Genomic DNA, 24,670 nt, shown 5'->3' on the forward strand with positions numbered 1-24,670 from the left:
CGGAATGATAATTCTAAATTGGTATGTACCTGATAATATACTTAGAAAATACATTAAGCAAAAACATAGGACCATAGAAGCAATACGCAAATAATCAGCATTGTGAATTATTTAAAATCATCTTTCTTAGTAAATATTGCAATAAGCAGAGAAAAATTAAAAATATAAACAATTTTAATAACAAGATTTAAAAGCTTGCCGTAATGGACATTTAGGGAACACTGCATCTCATAATATTTTTAAAACCTTTAAAAGCACGTAAGAGATATTTACAAAAATTGATAACATTCTGGTCAAATACAGCCAGTTTTTACAATTTCAGTGGATTGGCATTATGCTTGTTTCTCTGTTTAAAATGACATTAACTGTAAGTTAACACCATAATTTTCTTGTATGTTTGGAAATTGAGATGTATTATTTACAGATAACTCTTGGGTTAAGGAAAAACTTTTAATGTATATTAGAAAATGTAATTTCAACGTTTATTTATTTTTTTGGGACAGAGAGAGACAGAGCATGAACGGGGGAGGGGCAGAGAGAGAGGGAGACACAGAATCGGAAACAGGCTCCAGGCTCTGAGCCATCAGCCCAGAGCCTGATGCGGGGCTCGAACTCACGGACCGCGAGATCGTGACCTGGCTGAAGTCGGACGCTCAACCGACTGCGCCACCCAGGCGCCCCTAGAAAATGTAATTTAACAGTAGTAAAATATTATATATCAGAACTTGTGTGATAAACTAAGCTGATACTTTATGGAAATGTATGACTTTAATGCTTACATTAAAGGAATAAATGCAGAAAAACAACTGCATTCTTAAAAATCAGAGGTGACTAAAAGAATACTCCCCTAATTGAAGCAAAAAGTAAATATAAATTAATGAAATAGAAAATAAAAGTAAATCAGAGAGGAAACAATGAAGCTAAAAATAGATTATTTGAAAGGACTAAAATAATTTAAAACTTGGCAAGATTAATCAAGGGAGAAGAAATCACAAAGCACTGTCTTGAATGAAAAAGGGGATGTTACTACAGATGTTTCATGAATAGTCATCTTTTTGCTAGTATAGTTGAAAGCTTATATCAGATAGACAAATGCCTAGAAAAACATAGCTCATATTAGCTCAAGAAGGAATAGACAATTGAATAGTCTTATAAAGGAAAAATATTCTCACAAAGAAAAATATTTTTTTTAATTTTTTTAATGTTTGTTTTTGAGAGAGAGAGAGAGAGAGAGAGAGTGCAAGCAGGGGAGGGTCAGAGAGAGTGGGAGATACAGAATTTGAAGCAGGCTCCAGGCTCTAAGCTGTCAGCACAGAGCCTGACACAGAGCTCGAACTCACAAACTGCAAGATCATGACCTGAGCTGAAGTCGGACGCTCAACCAACTAAGCCGCCCAGGCACCCCGAAAAATATTTTTTAATTAAAAAAATTTTTTTATTTATTTTGAGAGAGAGCGAGTGGGTGAGGGGTAGAGAGAGAGAGAATCCCAAGCAGGCTCCATACTGCCAGCACGGAGCCTGTTGTGGGGCTCAAACTCATGAACAGTGAGATCATGGCCTGAGCCAAAACCAAGAGTCTGACACCCAGGCGCCCCAAGAGAAATGCTTTAATAAGAAACTTTATCTTTAACGGCATTGGCATTGCCAGTCAGTGGAAACAGTTCTTTCAATAATTGAGGTAGTTGGTTAACTAAATGGCAAAAAATGAGTTGGGCCACTATCTCATATTATTTAGAAAAGTTAGTTGAACTGGATTATAGATATGAATCTATACGTAAGGTAAATATATAGTTATGGTAAAACTAACACTTTCTAAAGATAATAGAGGAGAATGTTTTCATGATTTTGAATAAGATAAAAATGCATAAAACACAGAATGCAAAAGATTGACAAATATAACTTCATCAAAATTAATAATTTATTTCCACCAATAGATACCACAGAGTGGGGATTAGTATTTAGTACATATAAACATCTTCCACACAGTAAAATAAAAATAATAACTTAATAGAAAACTGGGTAAAGGAGTTGAATGTGTACTTCATAAAAAAATAAACTCATTTGGCCAATAAACATAAGATAGTGAACCTCATTTGTAATCAGAGAAATGCAAAGTAAAACCACGGTGAAAAGGTTTCATGCCTCCTAGATTTTCAAAAATTCAAAGCCAAATGGTATTGCGGTTCACATGAGTATGGAGCAACTGGAACACTTAGGCAGTTCAGGTGGTAACATAAGTGGTACACCCAGCAGGAAAAAAATGGCATCGTTAAATAAAGTTGAAGATGCCCATACACTATGATCCATATCTCTGTTCCTAAATATGTCTTAGAGAAACCTTTATACAGATGATCAAGTGATGTATATAGTTGTTAATATAGCACTGTTCATAATAATAAAACAACACCAAAAACAACTCAAATATCTATCAGTAGTAGGATGAGTAGTGGTATATTCATTCAATGGAATGTTGGACAATTCTGAAAATGAATGAATTCCAGCAACTTGGGTCTGAGATCTCAGGAATATAACATTGGAAAAAATCATAGAAGAATATACAACATGGTTCCATTAATATAAAATTCAAGAACATCAAAAATGAAATAATAGATTGTTTAAGAATACAAATATAGTACAGCTCTAAAGGAAATTATAAATATAAAATTTAGGGATGAGTGAATAACATGAGTTTGGGGAGGAACACAGAATACATACAAGAGGTAAGAGTAATGATAATAATGATATTTACTGATAATAATTGAAAATAGTAACTGGAAAATAAAAGGTGAATAATTTGGGGGAGAATGCGGTATTTGCTGTATGTTTCCTAAAGACCTATATTTAACCTCTGTGAATTCTCAAATGTAGTCAATTTTGGGGCTGTTTTTTAATACTACTTTTGTATTTAATAGAGCATAATAATTTCCATCCCTGGTTGTGAGATACTCCATGATGTATTAGTTTGTTTCAAGGCATATAGACAATTTTAATTTTTTTACATTTTTCTAAGCACTAAATCTATATGGTTTTGTACCTTCATAGATTTCCTATTTATTGGCCACATTTTAAGAAGTTTGAGAAGAGTATTGCCTTACCTTATATTTTTCTAACTTAAAACATATATACCTTTTATTCTTACAATGCATTTGTGGGCATAACATTTTGTTTCAGGATATTACCATTTTGTTTTATTTATCAAACACTTAATAGTGTTTCTATGTCCGTCGCTATTCAAAGCACTTTAAAAATACTAACTCATTTAATCTGCATGAAAACCCTAGGAGGAAAATACTGTTTCCTTATAGTATTGGTGCAGAAACTAAGGCACAGAGAGACCTGGTTGTCTCAGGCACAAATGGAGCTTGTAATCACATGTAGGCATCCTGGCTCCATACTGTGCATTTAACCTCTAAGCCGTAAAAGACAATATGAAGTAGATCTCTAAGGGGAATATGCCATCTTTTTTAATATTCTTTAATAAATAGGATACTATTTTTAAAGGTTGCTAGTATATTGTCATACAATGATGAAATGATTATGTAATTCCCTTTCTTTTATGCAAGAATGTAAAAAATAATATCTGCAATTGATATATTTTTCAACACTGTTTTAATTTTTACTCTTAAATGAAACTTATGTCCATATATTCATGGGATGAGAAAAGTATATAGGTAAGAGTACCTGTTAGTCTAATTGCAGACATGACCAGATACATAAATGGTGATAGTGATCTCTCTTTCTTATTCTTAAGGTAAGTTCATGGAGTCATAATTTAAAATCAGAAAGTTTAGGGATGCCCGGGTGGCTGAGTCGATTAAGTGTCAGACTTCGGCTCAGGTCGTGATCTCATAGTTCATGGGTTCGAACCCCGTGTCAAATTCTGTGCTGACAGCTTAGAACCTGGAACCTGTTTCAGATTGTGTCCCCCCCTCTTTCTGCCCCTCCCTTGCTTGTGCTCTGTCTCTGTCTCTCTCTCTTTCAAAAATAAACATTAATTTAAAAAAAATATCAGAAAGTTTAACAGGAGCATGTATTCATTTAGGAAAGCAATGTTCAGGGATGTTGACATGATACTTTTGGAAAATTCCTATAGTAAAATAGACTGTGGGTAGAGAAAATTAGACAATTGTGATTTATGAAGAAGCCCCAGGGGTAAAGAGAGAAGAATCAGACAAATCCTTTAGAGCTATGGCTCTTTACCATTGAGGGTCAGACTTTTTTGAGAATGTGATGTTAGCTTACAGAAATTGCTATATAAATTCAAGGGTTTTGTAACTACATGGAAGTCTTTCCATGGGTCAACTCCTATTCCTACTTGGAGCCTTTACTGTAGAGGTTCTTAAGAGAACTCTATATAGCTATATGCTCATGATACATATTGTCTCTAAAAATTTCAGCTTTTTGTGTGTGGCTTTTTGTCAGCTACTTCAGATAGCCTAACTTTCAGTGATGCATGGTTTTATCAGTCAAAACACATGACTGTTACTGACTTTTCCTTTAGAGCTGCAACTCTGTATAATGGCCTAAGTACACTTTCAGAGATTCTTCAAAGAGACAGTATTTCCTACTTAATTTACTTTAGTGGCCTGTTTTTATTTTGTAAGATTAAGCATATAGGTAGCATATTTAAAGCAGTTATTTACATTTAAATAAGGAAAGCTCTTGCAGTTGAAGAAAGATACTTATTTTTTAAGAACACATGAATGTACACCAGTTTATAGCTCTTTAGGTAATTTGAGATGCTCACAAAGAATTCTGGGTAATTATAACAATGTTCCATCCACATCTGGTATTTGTTTTGCCCACTTCTCTACCAGAAAGGCTATGTCATATAATATATCATATTTTAAATTATTTTATATTAATCCATCTCAACATAGCGAGTATATTATACCCTATTGCTTCATGAAATAGCCTTCAAGATTTTGGGCAATAACCTTCATGAAATGTTTCTCAGAAAGTGAGCAGTGTTTCTTGATTATATCTTTTTATTTATTTGTGTGTGTTAATTTAAGGACTAGAGGATTTGTATTAATTGTTTTTCCTTTAAAAATTGGGTCAAATGAGTCCTCTAGTATGGTCACATTATTTAATCTGTGGCTGCAAGTCTCCATGTTGTCACTCCCTTTCTCTACCAAGTACATCCTGCCTTTGGCAGAAGATATCTTTCCGAAATCAGAATACTTAGGAATACATTTTATAAGTTATTAACTTACTCTTTCAGTACACACTTGAACCATTTGGAGGATAAACTATAGCAATTTAAAAAGTCTAGTTTTTGTTGGAGGGAGCAGTAGCTAATCTTTGAGACCCAGTGATAACATTTTAGTAATAGCACTTAACAATCAGAAAAGATAAGTAAATCACCTAACTTTTCATTTTCAGTTTTGTATAATTTTACATTTGGTACTTGATGACTTATTCTTGGCATGCGATAAGCTAGTGTAACGTAACAAACATTTAATGATGGCCTACTGTGTTGTAGTCACTGTGCTAATTTCTAGGGATACAGCATTGGATAAAACTGGGGTTCTGCACTTACAGAGCTCAGATATGGATGGAATCACAAAAACAGATACTGTAGTACAGTACAGTCACTGTAATGTAGAGAAGTGGGAAGAATGATCAAAGAAAGCATTAAGGGAAGAGATCATGTCTGAACTACATGTTAAAGGATCAGAGAAAGAGACAGAGAGGGAAAAACAGAGGTGAGGGAAATGCGAATGGGAGCAGAGGACCAACTAGGGGAGAACAAGAGCAAAGGCACATTGGTAAGAAACATCATGACGTATTCTGGAAGTATAAGCATATGTGTGTTTTAGGAGTATAGATAAGGGACAGAGAACAATGCGGGGCGGAGGGGGGGGGGGGCCACCTGGGTGGCTCAGTGTTGAATGGTTGAGCGTCCAACTTCGGCTCAGGTCATGATCTCACGGTTCTTGGGTTCGAGCCCCATATTGGGCTCTGTGCTGACAGCTCAAAGCCCAGAGCCTGCTTTGGATTCTGTGTGTGTGTCTCTCTCTGCCCCCCCCCCCCCCACGTTCTCTCTCTCCTTCAAAAATAAGTAAACATTAAAAAAAGAATGATGGAGGGGCGCCTGGGTGGCGCAGTCGGTTAAGCGTCTGACTTCAGCTCAGGTCACGATCTCACGGTCCATGGGTTCGAGCCCCGCGTCGGGCTCTGGGCTGATGGCTCAGAGCCTGGAGCCTGCTTCCAATTCTGTGTCTCCCTCTCTCTCTGCCCCTCCCCCATTCGTGCTCTGTCTCTCTCTGTCTCATAAATTAATTAATTAATTAATTAATTAAAAAAAGAATGATGGAGAGGGGTATGGAACCAGATTATGGAGGGATTTTTATGCCATGTTTAGGATCTTGAATTTCTGTCTCTTTCTAGGCTTTGGGAAGCCATTGAAGACTTTTAAGCAGGGACCTGATTTGGTTGTAGTTAGGTTTAATAGAATACTCTGGTAGCTGTTGTGAATGATAAAGTTAAGGGGAAAAGATTGGAGGCAGGGAAGGCATTTGTGAAATAGTTGGCTAAACAAGAGCTGATGGGGGCTTAAAGTGGGCTGTGTTGATAGAAATGGAGAAAAGGGAACAGATTTCGGACTCCTTTCATTTGTTGTTGGTAAATTGTAAATTCATTAGAACTTGGTACTTAGAAATGGCCAATGGGGGAGAAGTAGACAAGTTTAAGTCCAGAGTTCCTAGCTGGGGCAACTGCATGGATAATGATGATACCAAACAAAGAGAGAATACATGAGTAAGAATCAACTTAGAAGGTAAGGAGATTAGTGTAGGGTATTTTGAGATGGTAGTAAAATATCTAGTGTGGGAGGTCTAACAAGGCAATTGACCTTTTGAATCTGATGCTGTGGGATGTGACTGGGGACTCTGGGATAGAAACCATGGGACCATATATAGGAGAGTAAATGGGCTGAGAAGAAAATAAAAGAAGGCAAAAGACAAGATCTTGGGGAGCATAAAGGTTTCAGAGTCAATCAGAGAGAAAGAAGCCCTACAAAGGAAAGAAGGAGCTAACCAAAAACAGATGAAAGAATCATTGAGCCAGCTTGTGGCTCTCAGCCAGCTGAGACTAGAAACTACACACTTTTAATGGAACAACTCAATATAGATGTGATTTGCTTAGATGCCGTCTATAGCCTAAATAAGTGATGGAGATCAGAATGTAGTATTAGTCTAAGACTGAGATTTTACCAGGCTGGTACAGTGAAAAGTTACGAGTTTAAGGAAATTAAGGTGTTGAATTTAGAGCAGTTTAGATGATAAGCTATGACAAATGTTGCATATTACGTGCTATGCATTATTCTTTATAAATATTAACTCATTTAATCCTTGCAACCAGCCTGGTAAAACCTCAGTCTTAGAATGTAAGTTCCATGAAGCCAGGAGGTTTATTTTGTAGTCTGTCTGTATTCTCAGTGCCTGTAATACAGAATGGGCTCAAATGCTTGCTGAATAAGCATAAAGAACATTATTATACAGATATGGAAACTGAGTAAGGAGAGGTTAATTAATTAATGCTATTTAGTGGCAGAGGTAGTAGGCAAGGACATGAGTCTAGGAGAGGGAGCTGGTCAAAAACCTGAGGGATTCTAGGACTGAAGCACTCTATGGGGTATAGTAGAAATGAAGGCAGGGAGATATAGAAGAAGAGGAAGTCTTGTCAGAGAGTTCCATGTTGGCGTTTACAGTTTGTTGAGTTGGAGATTGTTCTGGGTGACGACAAAGGGTCAGGTCTTAGGAATAGAGTTGAGTAGAAGATGTTCATTGTTGAAGTTCTGTGGGTGTATTTGTAGATGTTGAAAGATTCTAAGAATACAGTAGAGTTTGGGTAGAAAGGAAGATTATGATACAGTCTTTAATAAATAAAGAGGTGTTACATGGAGATGTGTAGATGAGGAACAATAGTGGAATAGATGAATGTCATTTGGATAATCTTATTGGAAAACTTTGAAAGTACTCAGAATATAAATACAAATGTTTAAAATTTTGCCTGGTATTGCAGCCACACTTAAGATTGAATTCTCTGTGTTACATTTGTCCTCTACAAAAAAATCTTCCACGCTTTTCTTAATAGAGTAGTGGAGCTAAATTTTTTAATTCATAGCAGCACGGCTTCACCGCTTTTTGTTTGGTAGCTGTTGAGTACACATCCCAAAGATGATAAAAACAAAATTCACTTGCTCTTCTAAATCTTCTGCACTGCCCAGTGCATTGTCATTTGTTCCCAGTTCTCTTGCTGACCCTTTTACCCTCCCCCGCCCCCAAGTCTCTTTTTGAATGCTTTTGTTTCTCTTGAGAGCTTTCTTTCTACATTACATTGTGGCAGAGAAAAAAGTAAAATTTATTTTAGCACTAAATTATGGTTAACATTGTAAGTTGAACATTTTCAGAATGTTTGAATCAATGTTTGAACAATTAATTCTGTTTCATTTTAAAAAGATTATTCAATCTCCTATTTCATTTACTTTAAAAGGCTCTAATTTTTTTCATATATTCTGATAGCATTGTAATTTCTGTCCTTGAGTATTTTCCTTCAGAAAAACATAAAAACCCAGTATATAAGAGTGTGTTAAACGAAAAATTTAATTATTTATATTAAAGCATAGACTTGGAATTAAAGAATTTTTCATTTTGCCATTGTATAGTTGTACCTGCTGATCCTTTTGTGGGTATATGTATGTGTCTTTCCCACAAATAAGTATCACCCTCTGAATAGCTGTTAGGAAATTCACAGTTAATCAAATATCTTATAAAGTATGTTTGTACAATGAAAAGGTTGGAAGAGATGATTTCCAAGGTGCCTTTTAGAGCGGATATACTATGTTTTGTGGTTCTCCATGCTTTGCCCACTTCAGATCTTAGTAAGCAGCCACCGAAATACTGCTACATGACCTTTGACACAGAACCCATGAATGCATCAAGTATGATTTCACTTTCACCTCCTTCTTTGTAAACCTAAATGCTTGTCAAATCAGATGTGTGTTTAGATCTTTTTGTTGAATGTGTCTTGAGGAGGAGAACAAAGCTTGGGGTCAACCTGGCATAATCCCGTTTATCTTTTTCTGTTATAGAGATTTGTTGGGGGCTGGGGTGACAGTCCTTTCTGAGGAGAAGGTGCGAATGGAGGTGGACTTGCCGTCTTCATACTTTCCCTGCAGCCTCACTGGGCCCTATTGATTTCCTATTGATTTTAATAAAAGCAGATTAGGTGGGTTCCTGGTTGGTACTTCTGGTTCCCATTTAATCCAAGTACCCTGTTATAGGCACATTAACTGACAAATTAAATCAAGACACTGTATTTGGAAATATCTCACTTTTCCGTTATCAGTAAATAAGAGTAGATTGTCTCATAGTGGTTAATATCATAAGAGGTTTTTCATGTGTTCAAGTATGTGTATAGTATGTATTAATTATGCTTTTCTGTATATTTTGTCAACTCTAAACTAGAAAATGTGTACTTAAATATACTTAAGTAAATATTTAGTATTAAGTTAGTATTTCAGTTTTACAGTAATGAAAATTGAAAATTTGCGGATCTTATTCTTTTTAACTTTCTCAGGTTCTGATAATCTGTTTGAAAATTAAGAAAATGCTTAAGTTCACATGACTTTTAGTAGCAGAAGCTACTAAATCTTACTGGTTATAATGGATTAGGAGCCGTGAACAGTCATTAATTGTTAAAATATGAGAAGGTTGTAGGGAATCATATGACAAAAGAACCAGTTACCTTTACAGTTTGTTCTCTGTACCTCAGGCACTTTGTTTCAGAAGAAAAGCTCCATTCAGCGCCTGGCGTGAAAAGACCCTTACCCCCTTTTAGATGAGGATTGTAGGAAATTTCTTGCTAACTTGGACATTTACGCTTTTTCAGGGTTATTTGGAACATACTGAGCTGGAGTTATGGAATGCTTGAGAACTTAACTAATTTTTTTTTGGTTGTTTTACTGAATCAGTGCTTAGTGATTATATGGTCTTTTAACAGATTTAATAAAGAAATATAGAAACTTAAATTAATGAAAAGTATTACAGGAGGTGATGTCCAATAATTTTAATATTGTAGAACATAGAAAATCAAAGTATTTAAAGATCTGTCTAGACTTTACTCGAAGATAGAAGATTTTTCTACCAAAAGAAAGTGTTTGGATTTTAATAATTTGGTGGGTGGAGAAGTGAGTTGTGGAGGTGGTTAAGCCAAGATTAACCAGTAACATGCTAAATATACAAATCCACAAGCATTTCACTAAATGATTTAGGCATTTTTGTTGACTGGTCTTTTCATTTACAGGGCTTTGAAGTCACTCCATTTATCTATAAATTCATTTAGCTGAAGATTAAAGCAGACATTGTGATATATGAAAACAGTTTTGGAGGTTTGTATTATATAATGTAATAAGTTCCATTAAGGCTGTTTAAAATAGAAACATTAATTTTACCCTTGAGAATTGTTTCAGTTACAGGAAAGTAGACTGATAACCTAAAATTAATTTTTTCTCGGAGTTTGTCACATTCTTTAGCTAATATGGTGAATATAGACCCAGTGTGCTATAGGTTGTCCAGCTATACAAAACTACTTTCAAGAAGCCTTGATGTTTCCCAAAAATGTATAAAGACAAAACAAAACAAAATCTTAACACCTTATATGGGAGAGAAACCCTATTATGGGTGATGGCGTTTATCTTGACTAAGCAGAAGACCTTAGTGACTAGTAGCCTACAAGGAGAGTGATCAAAGGTTTTTTAGCAGAGACAACCTTATTCATTTATAGGAATCATCATGTTATCAGGGAAATCAACTTCTCTAGATCTTCAGGAGGTTTTTGAAAATGCTGGGAAAGCCCAGAAAACTTTTCTGTGCAGGCTGTCGCAGAAAGGTGAGAATGTTTTCTTTTACTCCAAGTGCCTTACCACTTTTGAAAAGGATTTGAAAAAGACTGAGAGAAATGAAATACAGATTTTTAAATTGGAAAGGGAGTTAAAGAAACCCATTTGGTCTGGTCATTTTATAGAAGGAACTGAGAAGCTCAGAAAGTTACGTGATTTGGTGTAGTTCACAGAGCTAGTTTGAGGTGGAAGGTACAATTTCCTTACTGGGTTTAGTTGTTTAAAAGTGGGAACAGTCATTGTTAAAATGTGAGGAGGTTACAGGGGACTATATGACAGAACTACTAATTAACTTTACAGTTTGTTCACTCTACCTCAGCCACTTTATTTCAGAAGAAACACTGTTCAGTGACTTGTGTGAGAGACTCTGACCTTCCTACAAATAGGAATTATGGGAAATTTCTTGCCAATGTGGGTGTTTCAGCTACTTCAGGTTATTTTTAGGAACCAGACAATTTTTCAGAATCCTAGTTAGGGAGACTAAATAGCAAGAGAGTATAAGAGGGTTGTTGATATATGGAAACCTTAGACCCAAAATAAAGATAGAATGATGTGAGTTTCTTACTTAAAATGTGACTGAAACAGTGCCTTTTGAGATGTTTTACCATTTGTCCTTAATAATCTATCTTAAATTAAATGGGTTTGAGGATAACTATTTCTTTTGGCAAAAAGTAAACATATAAGTGGAACTTCCACATATCCATTTTCCTTTTTCTCTTTTTGAGATAGATAAGGCATTTGAGTGTTTTTATCTAATATGTCTTGATAAATCAAGAACAGAGCACTTACTGAAGAAAGTAGTGAAACAGTAACTAAAATAGAAAAAACTCCTGTTAGAAAAAAAATAAATATTTTTTACTGTCTCTTTAGCTGATTATAAAAAGAAGCTTTTACAAGCTTAATAACTTTTGTCAACATTCACATAAGTCCCATTTGTGTCCTGTTTCTGCCACATGTCATGCATGTTCAGTAATGTCAATTGTCAGGTCTTCTTTCACTATAGGTTACAGAATAAATAAGTGTGTTATCAGACTTTTGAGTCTTAAATAATATTAATATCCTTTGCACTTTTTTTTTCTGCACTGTCTGGTTGATGATAGATGCACAGAATGGTTTTCTGTCCTCAGACTCTGCGTCTTCTAGTTCAGCCCCAAACTTGGGGTTAAGATTAGGCAAGATTTACACATTTTTAAGAGTGAGATTTTTGAAAGGCTTCTATTGAAGATCACTGGAAGCTTTGATAAAGGATATTTAGTGGTTAATAGAGGACTTTAAAAATATTACTCAAATCACTTGGAAGATAATCATTCCAGTTCTCCTGAGTAAAATGAAGTTCAGCTTTAAGGAGGGTCCTGAGGTTTTATTTAGGTTCTAGGAAATTTATTTTCAGTCTGGAGTGATTATCAGTGCAGGTTTTTGTTCCCTATAAAGTTCTGGAGAAAGAAAATGAATTGTGCAATACCAATTAGAAAAACAAGGCAGCTGGGGGTGTCTGGGTGGCTCAGCCGGTTAAGCATCCGACTTTGGCTCAGGTCATGATCTCGTGGTTCATGAGTTTGAGCCCCACATCGGGCTCTGTGCCGACAACTCAGAGCTTGGAACCTGCTTCAGAATCTGTGACTCCCCCTTCTCTCTGTCCCCTCCCCAGCTCATGCTCTGTCTCTGTCTCTCAAAAAATAAATAAACGTTAAAAAAATTTTTTTAAAAATAAGGCAGCTGTATCTATTGGAGATCATTTTCTCTCCCTTACAATCTCTTCTTTAAAATAAAATTCCTCTCTTATTTTTGTCAGTCTTAATGTAATATAATGAATGTCAATGAAGAACTAAGGATTTGAGAAAATTTGTTTTGTGTACATTCATAAGTTTTTTAAGTTGTCTCCCTCTGCACATACACAGCACCACTTAACATAAGAAAGTTCCTTTTATAACACTACTGTAAAATTTTAATAAACATTTCCAGTTGCTCCATTATAGTTCTTTTAATAGATATACCACCTCCTCTTATTATTGGCTACATATGTTCTTAAATGTTTTTCTGATTATAAATACCCAACAAGAATATTTGTATATAAAGCTTATCTGACAGTTTATCCCAAGATAGAATCCCAGGAGTGGAATTATTGGGCAAACCCTGTTAAGCCTCACAGTACATATTGCTAAAGTGCTTTCCAAAAGGCCTTACGCATTTTATACTCTTCAGTATGAATTTCAGGATCCGTTTGGGAGGCTGGTGAAGACATGGAGCAGAGAGCACCAGATGGTGTCTGAAAACACGGTTTCTAATCTGTGCTGTGCCACAAGCTAATTATGGGTATCTGGATTAATAACAGCACTTGTGTGGACCTCAGTTTCCTCACCGGAAACCTAGATGGATTTTAAGTACTCTCCCAGCTCTGATTCTCATTGGCTGGGGAGGGGGGGGGGGCGGGGGGGGAGGGAAGGGGGGAGGGGGCTTAAACAAGGATCAGTGCTTCTGTCTTACCAGATGATTTGTCTGAAAGGAAAGCAGAAGCAGGGAGAATCAGAGGCACCTGGGCCACGGAGGGAGCTAGACCAAATGACAAGATATTAGGCTTACTATTTGGGTATTTTATCTGAAAATACTAGTCCAGTCAAATTATAGACACTTCTGTTGAGACTTAGTGATTTTCAAACAACTTTAAATAGAGAATGAAAGTATAAGGATTTGTGTGTAACTTTTCAAAAGAAATTGCATTCTGTGTAGGGGTTATAGGTTACAAATGCCTCAGTCAAAGCCAAAAAGAGAGAGCAATGACGATTCAAACATTCACACAAAAGGCAAAGTGTTTTCATATTTCTAGAGTAAATTATTTTGTGATGAGAAAGGGGGCAAAAATTCTGCATCATCTCAAATATGTAAAGAGAAGGTGATGGGCATAGATTAAACCTGATTATTTCTCTTTTCAGGAAACAAGTACCTTATCTAACTGCCTTTATTCAAAGGCTTAATCTCTATTAATAATTTAGGCGACCAAACATCATTAATGGTTGTGAGGGAAATATGACTCTAACTCGGCTATGCTTATCAAGAACCAGACGACCTTCTAGAGATTTCTGTAAAACAGATCGCGATGACATTATCACCAATGGAGAAAGGTTTTCTTGAGCCAGTTTAAGATACTTAATTATTAAGCAGACACAGTAGTAGTAGGTTGATAAATGGGCATTTTTGCAATTGGGTTTCTAAATTAAGAGTAACAAAAAAATAGGGACGCCTGCGTGACTCAGCCTGTTAAGCATCTGACTTCGGCTCAGGTCATGGTCGTGGTTCTTGAGTTTGAGCCCCTCATCAGGCTCAGTGCTGACAGCTCGGAGCCTGGAGCCTGCTCCGATTCTGTGTCTCCCTCTCTCTCTGCCCCTCCCCCGCTCATGCTGTCTCTCTCAGAGATAAATATTTTTTTAAAAATAACAAAAACATAGTTTGTTAATTCCTAATATCCTCTGATGAAAGTTATTAGCTGATTTTTTTGGTCTTTTAAAAACTGACACTTCTTGTCTGATTTATAAAACTTACAAGTTAGAACTATAAATTACTCTGTAAAAATATAATTTACAAAGTTAAAAATGTTTGCAAGTAGAAAAAAAATCAAGCTTGGTAAGTAGTGATAGTTTTTAAACTTTATTACTCTTTGAGTTCACTTATGTAGAGTTCCCTGATAGATTGTTAGAGTTGGAAATAGTGAGTTCATTGCTTGACTGAATAAATAATTCATATGGCACAAAAGCGGCTTTTTCTTCCTCCCCAGTCCCTTTCTCCTCCATTATATTCACTTTCTCTCTTTTAAAAGGATCCTTTACAGCCAAAGAGTAACTTTGTGTGAATGTGCAAGGGCTTGGGCATTGCTGCAACCTTAATGTTCACTGAATATCTGAGGTCAACCTAAGAAAACGAAGAAATCTGTTTTAAATGTGTATTCTCCAGTAGCAACTGAAAAGATATGTAGTAGTTATAAATCATTAGACCTTACCCTTATGGTAAAGTTGCCTTGGGAGTTCCTTTTAGCAAAATACATTTTTCCTTTTGGATATAGTATTTTCCATAGTGTCTGCCTCAAAATAAAATTGAGTTTTAAAATTGAGTAAATCATTGAATTTCTTCTAGTTTTTCAGAAATCTTTTTAAGTAGATGAAATGACAGAGTTAGTTTGGTAAAACATGAGAGTTGTTTTTATTCTTTATGTGATATTTTAGAATTCTTTATTTTGTAAGAATTATAAGATTATATTAAATATGTGAAATTCCATTTTTCTACCTTTTATTATAGCAGCAAAGTAGGAATTATGCCAGGTTATTTTCTCTCTGCTGTTTAAATCATAAGAGACCCCGTTTTATTGGATCAAAGCAATTGTCTATCTAAGTAATCTCCTTGTCAATGACACCACTGGAGATGATGGTTATCTTTCATAAATCAACTGTATTCTTACTTTTTGTAACAAATTAGCATCTGCTATCCCTAAGAGTATCTAAAAGAATTTTTTTTAATTTGTGTGTACTCAGCATATTTCATGGTATAACAGTACTTTCATATAATCGATGTTTAATGTAAGACAGTAGACTGTAATCCAGACTCTGCCAACTGGAAATATTTATGAATATTTGGTATTTTGCTCCTTCTGTGGTGTGTTGCTATTTTAATTCTTCTTTGAAGAATTTTCTGAATAAGATAGAATGTTTAGTATGATTTAGTGCTGTATATTTTATTGTATACTATTCATATGATGGTAGTCTATAATACATAGGCTAAGAAATTTAATCTGGATTATCTATTTTGATCTAACCAAACTCTGCCTTGTTACCTATTTGTCTTTCTTTTTTGAACTTAAAGTGATGCCTTCTTATTTTCTTATTTTAAGACTTAGTGATTTGTCAGTGTTAACTTTATCCATAAATAGTCCTTGTCATTTTATGACACATTGTGATTTTAAGCACTGAACCCTACTGGTTTTTTTATTTAAACTAAGTGTAACCTTTTTTTTTTTTTAAGTTTATTTATTTTGAGAGAGCGAGAAAGTGGGCATGGGAGGGGCAGAGAGAGAGAGAGAGAGAGAGAGAGAGGGAGAGAGAGAATCCCTAGAAGGCTCTGCACGCTCTGTGTGGAGCCCAGTGTGGGGCTCGAACTCACAAACCCTGAGATCATGACCTGAGCTGAAATCAAGAGTCAGACACTTAACTGACTGAACCGCCTGGGTGCCCAAACCCTTAGTAATTCTTAAAGCTTAGGCTTTATTATGTTTTTTCACAATTCTATTTCAGTCACAGAAACCAAGTATATTCTGGTTTTTATTGGCCATTTAAGTGCTGACACTGGTATTGTTGAAATACATTTCTAAGGGAAATAGTGTTTTACTTATCAGTTGCTTCATAACAAACCACTCTAAGGTTTAGTGGCTTGAACAACAGTCATTTACTATTTCTCATCATTTTAAGGGTTGACTGGGTGAATCTTCTGCCTTGTGTGGCTTTCCTTGTAGTGCTAGGAAGGCAGGGCAGACTCAAACGGCCTCCTCACATGACTGGCAATGGATGCAGGTTGCTGGCCCCTGGCCCTTAGTTCTCGGTAAGGGTGCCTCTCTCTGATGTTAATTGGGCTCCCTCACATCAGGATAGCCAGATTCCAAGAAAAAATGTTCCAAAAGGCAAAGGCAGAAGCTGTAGCTCTTTGAAGGCCCAGATTCATGAGTGACCCAGAATCACTGTGCCCATTCTGTTGGTCAAAGCAGATCACAAGACCAGCCCATATCAAGAGGAGGGCAAATTGGTTTTATTTCTTGGCACAGGAAATCACACTATAAAAGAGAAAATGGGATGGGACATACTGTTGTAGCCAACTTTGGAAACTCCAACTGTATTGAATTTTTTTCTGAATTTAGCTGTTGGCCATTACCACGTTTCACAAACTGGTATATTCAAGCACATGAGGATTTGTATGCTGACTTAAAATAAGAGTCACTTAATGGCTATTATTTACTGTTTTCTCAACTCACATAGTAATGTTAACATCACAGGAAAATTTACCAGTTAAATGAGATGATTTGGAAGTACACAGCATAGCGCTGGAAATTCAGTTACTCTTACCACACCTTTCCCCATGACCTTCATGTTTAAATAATGTATATATTTGTGATGATAGCACTTAAAGTATAATTTTAGTGATGAGTCATAATTTATCTAAAGTCTTATCAGCCTTATCAAGGTATATTGATGGTTCCACTTTGAGTAAAGTTTATAACAGCCACATAATTTATAGGTTTTCTAATCTAAGCATCTGTTTCATGCAAAATTCTTTATAAACTGTTCTATATGGGCTGTTTACAATGTAATGAACTGCTGATTGGTAGAAATGTTTAAAGAAGTTTGCTGTTCTTATTTGCCATAGCTCTACATTCTATTCTACCTTATATTATGCAGGGAAGTCTTGTGACTTTTCCTAAGTGGTCTTTCTGGGTCATCTTCCAGAATTTATTTACAATCTAATATATAAGTCCTTTGCCATAGGGATTAACAAACTGAATCAGAGAAAGAAGTCTGAAGAGATATATAATTTTCCAGTGGTCCTTTATAAGGAGGGCGTAGACTTACTATACTTCCTTTGCTTAAGGAGCATGGTACTGATAGGCAAAAATTTGATTCTGTTTGAGTCATGCATTGTTTGTTTTAGTCTCAGTAGTCACCAGTACCACCAACCTGTCATATTGTCAGTACATGGTTTTGGTCACCAGGTAAGCAAGTCCTAGAAAACCGGTACTACTTGTATAAAATAAGTGAAAGCCCGTGTCCTATTTCACGCTTGAAGATCACATTGAAGAGGATATTGATTTGGCTTTAAACAATATCTGCAAAGACACAAATAAAATATCACATTAAATATAACAGACAATTGAAAGAATGGAGAAAGACATAAGGAAGAATTTTTGGACAGTAGTAATGATTACATATTAGAACAGGGTTCCCAGGGGAATGTTTTAAATAATTAGACATATGACAGTGTTCCAGATTATGTGGGACATGCTAAAAGTGAGAACAGAGTGAAAGAAGTGGAGTCTGTTTTGGCAAGTCTGTCTACTAAAAGGGGAATATTTCATTTCCTCTAAAAAATTAATGACATTAGAATCTTGTTTCATCTTATTTTTATGCATAGACTTTATAGGTAATTTTTGGGAGAAGCTTTTATTAAGTTTTATGTAAAGCATTATTTTTTTGTACACAGCACACAATGGGCACCTATTTGTATGGCACATAATTTGTAGAACGTATTCATGCATATTACTATATTTTATTCAAATAAATCAGCAATTGTAAGAGACATCCTTTGATTTAATAACATTTTCCTCTCTTTTTGGAAAAAATGAGACACTTTTCTTGTGGGAGGAAGGAACATTCTATCTGAGGATTATTCTGAATTACTTTTAGCCACAAGCATTGCAGCCACATGCTACTCTTGACCTCTAACACCTTTAGAATTGATAGCGTACTTAAATTTATGGCTTGGTTTCCATTTCCTATTTAATTAAACTTGTAGCTTTTTTTTTTTTTACTAATTATATTACATATTATTAGAAGTTAAGTAATTTCTCTTGAAAGTCATCCAGAAGATCTTGATGTTAGGTTAAAACTCCACTGTAATGGTTCTATCTGCAGATAACAGAGGTGACAAAAGGTATATTCTTGGTCATGTCTAAGTTCGCACTTGGGTAGGCAGTGACAAGGTATTATAACGTGTAATGACTGGCAGGTTTTTCTGATATTTACTCTAAGACTCCTCTTGATTTGAAAAATATTAAGGTGAAAAAGTGTACTAGACTATTTCATTTTCTCCCCCTCCCAACAACTGCATAAGGAAGACAGATCAGGTGTTCGATAGTGTTATTAAGGTATAGAATCCAAGTGTTTGAGACCTAAAGTCACACAGTAAGTAGTAGATACGGGACTAATAACCAGGTCTTCAAGACCTCCAGATAAGTGTATTATCTACTGTACTGTGCTGCCTTCTCAACAATAATTTAGTTATGGATTAACTTCAATTTTAAGAGATCCATTATTCAACGAATATTTATTAAATGCTAGTATTGTATGCCTGGAATTACATTAAATTATATTGCAAGACATTAAATAAAACAATTAAGGTCTGTGTTCTCATGAAACCAAAAACTTTGGAAAAACTGAAATTAAATAATTACAACTAAGATGAACAGTAAGAGAGAATTTACAGGGTGATACTAGAGTACGTAATAGGCAAACCTAACTGCCTGGCATGGTGAGGTAGTATTAATGGGCAAATCAGGCAAGGACAAGAGAAGTAACTTTTAGGCTTAGTTGGGAAGAACCAGCATGAGTCAGAGAGCATTGCAGGTAGCAGAAATAGTGTCTGCAAAAGCAAAAGAATGGAAAGGATTCCAGTATTATCTGAGCATTGAGAAGAAGGAGAAATAAAGATGGAGAGGAATGTAGGAAACAGATGATATGATCTTAGCCTGTATCCTAAAGGATATTGGGAGGCCTTGGAAAGGTTTTAAGTAGAGGTGTAACGTGATTAAATTTTCATTTGAAAAACATGAATCTGACTGCAGTGAATATAGAAGCCTATTGTTACAAGCTGTTTGTGTACATGAGGTTGGAGATGATGGATACAGCAGTTGAGTTGGAGAGAAGGTGATAGACTTGAAATTTTTGAGGTAGACAAAGCCTAGGGATTTGACAGAAATACAAACCCAGTATTATTGTTATTCCATGCATAGGATGTGTGCAAAATACTCTCCAAAATCCCTTCAATAACTTGTGCTTGAATGTTAGGAAGTGACTATATTATATAATTTAGAAAGCGTTATTCCTTAAGTAATTTGTGAATTGAGCTAATTCCTATTACTTGATTCCATTAAATAGCGTAGGGAGAATTTAGTTTCAAAAGAGAATTTGTCATCTTAATTTATATGGTAAAGCATATAAATAATTTTATGTACACATATAGTGCATGTTACCTTGTTCATACCACTCTTTAGTCAGTATCAGACTTGAAAGTTGACTGAATATTTAGGATTCTCCTATTCTTGATTGATTGGTTGAAACTTAGAAATTTAAACCATTTTGTTTCAAGGAACATTCTATTAAGAAACACTTTTTTCTTTATAAGTTATTGCTGGATCATTGGTTCCAGAAATGGGCTCCTAGTTAAATTAGAAGACTCAAGAGGAGAAAATTTTGGAAGCCTGCTTCCCTGAATACCTTATGAACTGCTTTATTTTCTTGGCCAACAGTATCTTTTGTGTACTTAGGGGTGTTATTATCTGCTGTATTAGGAGCAGCAAGTCAAATAATAAGGACTTCTGACTGTGAAGAATTAGGCCATTTAGGGACATATATGGAGACTGGACTTGTAGAAAGTTTATGCTTATCTTAGTGGGGAGAGGGACAGCCAGTATTCTATTTTCACTTGATTGTGGCCATGTAAGAATTAATGCTGATTGTTGCCAAGTTTTTTAGTTTTTCAAAAGGATCCTAAAATACACATCTTTATGTGAATTAGTTGGTAACTAATTCAGCTGTTTTAAAAATACTCTGTGACTACTGTGCAAAATATGCCTGTGAAATATATTTGGCCCAAACATCTCTGTTTTATACCTTCTGCTTTATAGAGGTCTTCTATATGTAGGTAAAAGATCAAAATTATTTCTAGGCAAAGGAAACGTCAAAATTAGGAAGGAAAGAAAAAGAAGAAAAGAGGAAATGAGATATTATTTATAAGAAGTACAAAACTAATTATCTAGATGGTATTTTTAGTTTAAACTAAGTTCAAAGAAAAATTCACTGTCCCCAAAATAATTTTATAAGTTTCAGAGCATATTTCTAGCAAATTCAATGCTCTGAATATGCATGACTGGGAACTCAGAGTGGGATGGGAGTGTATAGGGTACAGGGAACCAATCAAATGTAGATGAAAGTCTAATGGTTCTCTCTTAAACAGTTAGGAGTAAAGTACAGCAAAAACAAGAGACCTGTGATATCAGAGAAATCACACTATAGCAATCTGAGTAGATCAGGGACTCATTGCAGTACTGTATTAAAAGCATAATTTGACTTTTGTATTAATGATCAAGAAGAGGCTCAATTGTTTTTTACACTCTGATATTTTGAATACTGCCTTCCAATAACATATATAATATACAATTATTGTAGGTAATTAAGAAAATACAGAAAAATAATATATAACATTATTCTTTAAAAGCCAGGAATAGGTAAAAATAGGTTTTATAATTTTCTGAAAGTATTGAGAACTTGGCACCTATCGGTTTTCTAAAAGCTAATTCATTTCCAGATTCATCTGATTTTTGACTTAAAAGGATATTAATTAACTCGTAAGAAAGCACCGGAAGTGAGTTATTGCAGCAGACATACATTGTTAGGTCAGTGGCTCAGTGATTTCTTAAAGGATTCAGTTTGGCTTTCTGTTCTACTTTTTCTACACAGTATTGGTTTATCCCAGTGTTGTAGTTACAGAATGGCCACCAACTGCAATCAGGATTATATGTTTCTTTCAGATCCAAAGAAGATAACTTCACTTTCAAAGACATTATAGCTTTTTTTCTTTCTCTTAAGCAGTTACCCTTTACCTTCGCCCCTGCTTGCTTCTCATTGACCTAAATTTGTCTAATTCTAAAACACCTAAACTAATCATTGGCAAGGGAGAAGGGACTTACCATAATAATGGATTAGACTAATTGTGGGCTAGACTGGAGGCTCAGGGTCTGTGCGCTTCCCCTGAGGTCCACGGGTCTACTGGGGGAGACTTGGATACTGAATCAAATCGTGGATCATTAGGAAGGAAGCACTGGATAAACACTCAGTACTGTCGCTACAGGTGCATTAAGGAGCATGTGCTGTCTGAACTCTTTGCTTACAGGAAGCACCAGCAGCTTTCCCTGTCACTCCCAGGAAGTATGAGGTGGTGTCTGGTGGGTCTGTTCTCTGTCTCCTGTTCCAGCACCCTCGTTAGCAGCACTTTGATAGCTACTGAGGAATTTTTTTCCAAAAATTTTCTCGACACTTAATAGACAACTCTGTAGAATGAACTGTGTGGGCCATGAATGGAACAAACTTAAGTTTATATAAATAGTTTCTTAAATAAGCTTTACTTTGAAAAGTGTATATTCTCCTTCTGCTCTTCAGAAGATTTTTGTACCATGATCTCGGTAATAGTTTCATCCTTATTATATGGCTATAAAGGTGAAATATGACTCATGGGATTACTTACAAAGCAAAAATACTTACAGTTTTAAAAATCTCTGTATAGAAAATGCTAATTGTATATTTTTAAGCACCCATCATTTGGACTAAAATATTTAATCAACTTAAACCATTTCTTTCAGTTTTCAGATTTTTAGATATTAGCCAAATATTGAGTATCTGGGTCACACTGTCATTACAAACAAATCTAGGCCAAAATGGTTTATGCTTCTCAGTTGCCAGCTTAGTTCCTCCGTTTCCCTTTCAACTAAACTTTACTTGTTTTTGCGGAGTACTGTGTTCTTTGTATGGAACTGATCCTCTTTTGTCTTTTTTTCCCCCTAAATCAGGGTAACAGAGCACATAAATAACTATGCTTTTGGCTGCTATGTTTCAGAATTGTTCCTGTACAAAGGGTCACACGTGCTAAATTATGTACTGCAGTGATAATTACTGTGTGAAACCTTGCTTAAGATGCTAGAGAAACTGGGTTTTGTTACAGGAGCTATAACATTTCTTAAAGAGTCAGCCTGTACACCGTCTGGTATTGAGAGTATCAGAACTCCTAAAGACCCTCTGATAATTTTAAATGTGAATTTGTTCCACTTGCCATGCTACATGGGGTAACATTTTTCTTCAAGTTAAAATGAGAAGTCTTCAGTGTAATGGTACAGAGAGAAGGGAAGAGAGAGGAAAAGTATATTGGAACAACAAATATTTCACCTGCATTTTTGAAGTAGTGAGGCTGTAAAAGTCTATTTTGAAAGGAGCATAGTTTATGGCAGTTTAGGGCCCGTAGTTTTCTGGTAATTAAGAACTTCATACTTTTCGGAATTTTTAATACTGTTTTTTCCTCCAAATTTATAATGCTTGAGTTCACACTACTGTATCCTGTTTTGAAGATACAAAATGATAGCATGTATACTTCTTGAAGGTTTCTAGATAAAATAGTTTATCATCACTGGATATTCGATTAGTACATTTCCAGATAACAGATGCTTCCCTTCTTTGCTTGCTAAAATCTTTCATCTCAGCCATTCTCATTGTAAGTGTCTTGGAAAGCCTTTCTGTTTTAATGATTCTGAATTGTTGATGAATATTTGTTAATACAGTGTCTCCAGGGGCTACTGAGGTATGTCATAGGGCCATTTGTCCTTACCAGTGAACAGTTCTCCATAGCTATTGTTCTTTTGCGTGTTGTTAAATGGTGTTTCTATTTTTCAAAGCTTGATATTAATTCATATGGCTACTAGCATGCAGAGAAGGGTATTTGTGAATAAAGTAAGAGAAAGAAGGTTCTTAATGGGCTTGAAGAGCACTTCAGTGAGGGAAGTACTTGGATTTTATGATGTTTTTTTATTTCATTTGATGCCTTTCTCTCTGTCTCATGAACCTGCCCCTTTGTGCCCAACACCCCCCCTTTTTTTTTCCCCAAAAAGCATGGTACTTGGCACGTGTTCCAGGTAGTTACTGTAAGAGAGATGGGCTTGGATTTTGAAGCTAGACAGACACTGAAGACGATTATAACTGGATCATTTAATAGCACCAGAATCTTAGGTTCACAGGTGGAAAATAGACAATAGGCATGTTATACTTATATCTGAGGGTTGTGAGGATTAAAAATAATGGATCTTAAATCTAGTGTAGGAGATATCTTAACAAATGCTAGTTCCCTGTATGTTTTAAAATTAATGTCCCACTTACTTTGGAAATGACATTTGCCTACTTCATTCAGTATGATACTATAATGATTAATGAGTCAATATCCCTAAAATACAGTAGCTTGTAATATCTCTTTACTCAGAAATAAATGATATAGGACAAGATTTTGTTGATTAATTTGGTTGATCATATGAATAAAATAAGGTGGAATATTTTTGAAGACTGAAATACAAATTCAGAGGCAAGAAAAATATTTTTTTAATAAAATGTAGGAGACATTTTTTTCAGCCAATAGGACGAATCATGTTGAAATATTTTGTTGATATCTCTCAAGAGTTGGTACACTACTAGTGAGTGCTGTTTCTTTAATGCAGAGGTAGGTGTTATTCTAGAAACCATGTAGACGAGTTAAAAATCTCACAGAGTTCTCAAGACCATTTTGTATTTACCCTATTGCAGCAAGTTCCAGTAACCTGAAACAATACTACATGGGTGCTCTAGTAAATCACATATTTATTGTTACAAAATTTTATAATTGTCCATAGCTTTTAATTAATCCATTTACAGATCAGCTTGTAAGGATATCATTTGCTTAGTAAGTACTCTAAATACACATCTAGGGCCATTGAGTTTTGATGGTATCAGAGGGAAGAAACAAAAAGCCATAGCCTCTGCCTTTAAGGAGCTGTCTCACAATAATATGAACACCTTGATTCAGAAGTTCCATAGATGTAATGTGATGAAATCCTACAAAATTGCCTATTAAAAACTTCCCAGAAATACTGGGAAGGGAATGGTGAGTGGGCTGGAGGCAGGGTTTGAATGAGAATCAAAGATGTGATTTAAAATTTTTTTATGTTTA

At 35.3% G+C, this 24,670-nt stretch overlaps 1 protein-coding gene and 1 long non-coding RNA gene across 4 annotated transcripts in view; both read left to right on the top strand.

The window, feature by feature from the left end:
* ZEB1 (zinc finger E-box binding homeobox 1) overlaps positions 1 to 24,670 on the top strand; it is a 199,024-nt gene that overhangs the window by 16,882 nt on the left and 157,472 nt on the right. The window lies entirely within an intron of this gene.
* The window catches only part of LOC124501125 (uncharacterized), a 54,471-nt gene continuing 36,050 nt past the window's right edge, over positions 6,250 to 24,670 (top strand). For both annotated transcript variants that reach the window (XR_006959712.1, XR_006959711.1), the window contains exon 1: positions 6,250 to 10,396. This is a non-coding gene — a long non-coding RNA (uncharacterized LOC124501125). The remainder of the gene's footprint in view (positions 10,397 to 24,670) is intronic.

The sequence above is a fragment of the Lynx rufus genome, unplaced genomic scaffold (assembly GCF_022079265.1).
Source record: "Lynx rufus isolate CCGP_SWC_20201006 ecotype Redwood Valley unplaced genomic scaffold, mLynRuf1.p SCAF_7, whole genome shotgun sequence".
Classification (NCBI taxonomy): Eukaryota; Metazoa; Chordata; class Mammalia; order Carnivora; family Felidae; genus Lynx; species Lynx rufus.